This window comes from Bidens hawaiensis, unplaced genomic scaffold (genome assembly GCF_021521415.1).
Source record: "Bidens hawaiensis isolate Kalapana, Puna unplaced genomic scaffold, B.hawaiensis_p1.1 tig00060379_1, whole genome shotgun sequence".
Lineage (NCBI taxonomy): Eukaryota > Viridiplantae > Streptophyta > Magnoliopsida > Asterales > Asteraceae > Bidens > Bidens hawaiensis.
Window position 1 is genome coordinate 26,000 of NW_027500901.1, and position 5,453 is coordinate 31,452.

General features: G+C 34.3%; 1 pseudogene; it reads right to left on the reverse strand.

Moving 5' to 3' along the window:
• Positions 1-3,386: 3,386 nt before the first annotated feature.
• On the reverse strand, positions 3,387-4,126 carry LOC143603042 (protein LIGHT-DEPENDENT SHORT HYPOCOTYLS 10 pseudogene; annotated as a pseudogene).
• Positions 4,127-5,453: the final 1,327 nt, after the last annotated feature.

A 5,453-nucleotide genomic window follows, 5' to 3' on the forward strand; every position in this document is an offset into this window, starting at 1 on the left:
AAGATTTATGCAACCAAGTTGAGGATGAGAGAAACAACGAAGAAGAATGAACTCACCAAAGAAGACGGGTTGCAATTGTGTAGCAATCAAACAGTGAAGAAGATGATCGTATCTGTGTGAACGATCAAGAAGACAAAGACGGTCGTATCTGTGTGAACGATCGAGAAGAAAAATCAACGTCAATCTGTGTGATTCGTTGAAAGAAGAAGCAACGTCAATCTCTGTGATTCGTTGAAAGAAGAAAAATCAACGTTAAATTGTGTGATTCGTTGAAAGAAGCAGTAGCGTAAATCTGTGTGATTCGCTGTGATCGTATCTGTGTGAGCGATCAAAGAGGACGATCTATGTGACGTTAAGAAGATTAGAAGAAAAGAATGGCGGATAATGCAAACAATGCAGGGAATGTCCCGGTTCGAGAAAACAACAACACCTCGTTTCAAGTACCAAAGTTGACAACAACGAACTACAACACTTGGACAATTCTAATGGAGTCAGTTTTGGATGCACAAGGGTTGTGGGAGACAATTGATCCGGTAACCGGTGGGGCCGTTGATGAAAAGAAGAACAAGATTGCAAGAGCAATTCTCTATCAAGCTTTACCAGAGGATATACTCCTTCAAGTTGCTAGGAACCGAAGTGCGAAAGACATATGGGAAGATTTACGTGTAAGGTTTCTTGGTGCTGACAGGGTCCAAAGGGCACGTTTAGCAAGTTTAAGAAGAGAATTTGAGCAACTCCGAATGAAAAAAACAGATACGATTGAAGAGTTTGCTGGAATGTTAGCCGGATTTGTTTCAAGATATACTAGTCTTGGTTCAAATCTCGAAGATGAAGTGTTAGTGCGAAAGCTGTTAGATTCGGTGCCAAAGAAATATCTTCAGATTGTTGCTTCTATTGAGCAATATTCAGATCTTCACACTATGCCATTCGAAGAAGCAATATGCAGGTTGAAGGCCTATGAGGAACGAATCAGAGAGCAAGATGAGACGGGTGATAACGGTCAAAGTAAGTTGTTGCTAACTAAAACTGATGGACAGGAAAGTTCGAAGAATGAAGAGGATGTTTGTGAATGTTGTGGACGAGGGAAAAGTGACCATGGACGTGGCCGAGGTAGAGGACGTAGCGTTGGACGAGGTAGAGGTGGTCGGTTCCAACCCAGTGAAAATCAAAAGGAGAAAGGTATGGTCGAGGTAAAGCTCATATCAGATGCTATAATTGTCTTGAGTATGGTCATTTTGCATATGAGTGCCCCGGGCCAAAACCGAAAGAGGAAGCTACTAATTTGGTTCGTGAAGATTTGGATCCAACACTATTTTGAAGAGTAACGAGTCCATATCAAGATTAAGGGGGTGAATGAAGGATTAATCTTGATTAAGGTTTAAAGTTTAAAAAGTTTGAGTTTGAGTCAGTTTAGTTTATTAAATTAGGAATAAGTTTTGGTTATTATTATTAATTTATTTAGTTTCCTAGTTTGAGTCTAATTAGGTTTCTTGGTGAGCAAGTTAAGGTTTTAGTATAGATAGATGGTTTAGGGTTATTGTATTTTGTGTGGTTTTCGTTCTTAATAATATTGAAAGAGTCGTGAGGAGTTCTCACAAAATATCGGTGTTGTTCGTGTTGCTCGATCCAATTAAGTCCGACACATTCACCATCGGCGGAAGAAAAGATCGAGGGGGCGTTTGCACAACCTGCAAATGGTGGGAAAGATATTCAAGTTTTGAGCTTAACTAGAACCTAGCTGGTCTTGCTAAACTTTTCGAGATAGTGAACGGCCGCTACTGTCTTTCATGAATATTACTAGGCATTTTGTAAGAGAAACATTTATTCTCTCGTAATGTTCTTTAGTTTCGAACTACCAATCAACTTCACGATAATCTCTCTAAAATGCAACATTGTTGGCAAATATATAATATAATGTTGAAATTTCAGACTATATGCAGAATTTGAGCCTAACATAAGACATTTTAAGAGAAGTTCCACGTCTGAGAGAGAGAGAGAGAGAGAGAGAGAGAGAGAGAGAGAGAGAGAGAGAGAGAGAGAGAGAGAGAGAGCAGTTAGTATATTAGAGTGATATAACTAGATCCCTCCCGGTATATGATCTCTTTTACCAATTGAAGTATATGCCTCATGTGTTCTTTAATTCTTTCTATTAGTAGAATTTGCCGGGATATCTCATTTCAAAGAAATTTAGGAATTATAAACTAAAGAAAAATTCCTTAGCTAGTACGCGTGATTAGTATATATGATATACGTACAATGACAAAGTATGAATAACTAATATTGATACTTAAGAACGATTGTGAATACAATTAATAACTAATATATTTTAAGAACCACTGACCCTATCTAAATATACATTTAAGAAACACTAATATACTATGAAATACTAATATACTGTAATACTAACAAATATACTTTTAAGAAACACTATTATACTATGAAATACTAACAAATATACTTTTAACAAACACTAACATACTATGAAATAGGAAATGCTTTATTACTATGAAATACTAATATACTTTAGTACTATGAAATACATACTTTAATATTATGTAACATACGTTATGAAACACTAAAATACTATGAAGTAGTACTATTATACTTAAAAGAAACATTAATATACTATGAAATATCCAACGAATGATGCTAATTAAGTTAATCATTATGGAATCTTGTATGACCTTATAATAATAATATGCTGAAAACAAAAAAAACTAATCTTAAACACGCAATCTAAAAGATATGAAGATAGCCTGATAGGAGTGCAAGCATAAGCCAAAATAGGCGTACAATGACAGCTTGGATGTTGCCTAGTGTTGGACAAGAACTCGTAAATCATGATCTAGTATACTGCATTAATTAATTTAGTATTTCATTTTTATTTGATTCAAATTGTGGCTTTCTTTTGTTATTGTTTATTTATTTATTTATTATTTTTCTTCGTTACAAGGGAGATTCAATTCTTATGTTTAACTGGAATTAATATTACAACTGATCAGACAAGCTGATCTATTATCTAACACACCCAATATATACAGGAGCTAGGTGAGTAATTAACACGGTCATCCGTAGGGGGCACAAAATCGTCGCGAATCCCAAAAGGGACAAAATAAATATAAAGTAGACACTTGAGCTAGAAATATTAATTAATTTAATTAAACACCGTTTCTAAACAGTGTTTTGCATGATATGAGAGAGAAAGAGATGTGTTTATATGTTCTCTAAAGAGATGCTTATTTTTTTTTCAAGAATTTAAAGTTTAGACACACGAAGATTAGGGTTTTTGGTTCACGGGATTTTAGGGTGTAATCAATGAATGATCACTAATTCTAACAAAACATAGGTTAAAATTAACCACCAAGTAGATATATTTATATGTATGACTATAAATATAGTTATGTACCATGTGATGTTGAAATCAAGTAGCCTGAAGCTTTGAAGCCTTCATTTCTTCACTAACTTTAATTTGATTCTTCCTCTTCTTTTTCTTCTTGTATGGGATCCCCCTTGCCTTAGCTTGACACTCCTTCACTTCCCTTAAATAAACCCGAATCGCACCATTTCCAAACGGGTTTTTCTCGGGAGAGCCGCCGTTCTCCTCATATGCGGCTCTCAGACGCCCGATAAGGGCGTCTAGACTGCCCCAAGCCTGCCTGAGAGGGCATGTGCAAGGGGCAGGAGGGTCAGGCTGCCCAAAGAAGACACACCCAAGAACATGAACCTTAGTTTTTCCGAATTGGTCAAGGTATCGAAGAAAATCGATAACATGGCTGAAGTTACACAACGCTAGAGGAACCGGCGGCCGTTGATTCTTTAGATACTGTCCAAAAGTGTTCCAGTCGCGTCGTTTTTGTGATTCGTATCGGCTTAACGGTGCAGGATGATGGCCCTGATCACCGGTCGCAGATCGAGAGGAACCTTCAGATGGATCTTTTGGTATGTTGATTGACATGATAAGGTATATGATTTCAGGTGACAACTCGATCCAAGGTGAAAAATAGTAAAAATAAAAGGTTGGGTAGGAGAAGGAAGAAAAAGATGAAGATCACATATTGAGTCTTCTATTGAGGAGACATATATTGGGTCCCTTTGGAAAAGCTTTTTTTCCCCCTATCGTTTTCATTTCAATTTCTTCATTCAGGGCATTATAGGCACTAACATTTACTTTAGTTTTAATCTTTTAATTATGATATATATAAGTAGGGTAGGCTTGATAATTATCAAACATTTCATACGCATCATATATATATATATTTACACCAACACCACCATGTTTGACATCTTCATTCAATATATAGTCGGTGAGGGCAAAAATCTTTTAAAATAGAGGTAACTTTAACAAATAATATCTTGGATAAAGTAATTTAGTTTGTTGGTTTGTAAAGGTAATTATATCATATCCCTCATTATTAATTTGTAGTTATTGTTGGTGACATGAGATTATGAGTGAAACTTGTTCGTAAAAGCTATTAAAATTAAATGTGTATTAGTACACAATTATATCAGCACTTAATTAGGCCATACATGATGGTCTTATGCATTGTGAAACAGTGTGATGCTTCTTAAGAGGCATTTTCTGCCTATATAATAGCCATTACGAATGGTCTTATGCATTGTGAAACATTGTGATGATGTTTGTGTAACCGTTAAAAACAAAGGTTTTTATCTAACATAATTCAACTCTGATCCCATTATAGTGTCCTATTTGCCAATTGTTCTTTAGATCCTCAAAAGTCAATCTCAACATCAAAACATTTGTTAACTAGTTCTTGATATAATTAAACTTAATGTGAACGTGTTTGTGTCTACCTAAGGAATGGCAGATTTATTGTCATAATATACCTTTGTTGTTTGCATCAATCTTCTAGGATTCCTAGCTCATAACCAAAAGGCTTGATATCTAGCAGTATACAAAATGACAAGTATATATTCAGCTTCGGCAGATGATAGAGATGGTATACCACATTTTGTTTCTTAGATTGTCAATACATAGCTCACGTCCCAATATTAAAAATTATAGCTTGATGTGGCTTTTGCTATATATCATATATTAGGATAGAGCTCGTGTATCACATACATGGTTAAAAGAAATACAATTAAAAAGTTAAATTTAATAATATAAATAATAATATATCTTATGAATTAACAAGATATAAATAATGATAAACAAAATTTTACAATTCATATATCTCTAAAAACTTATATTAATATAACATTGGATAGTGACACGTATGATTAAGAAAAATGTTAAGATCATTATATTTAAACATATTCATAGGTTAACTTATAACATACTAGTAGTATATTTAATGAATATATTCATTGTATATAATATTTCTATAACTTATTTATTGGGATTTTCAAATATAACATAATTGATTGGTTTAATAAAATATGAAACGGCCCACATGTCATTTTCATGACATCATATGTGAAGGCCATAAAATGAT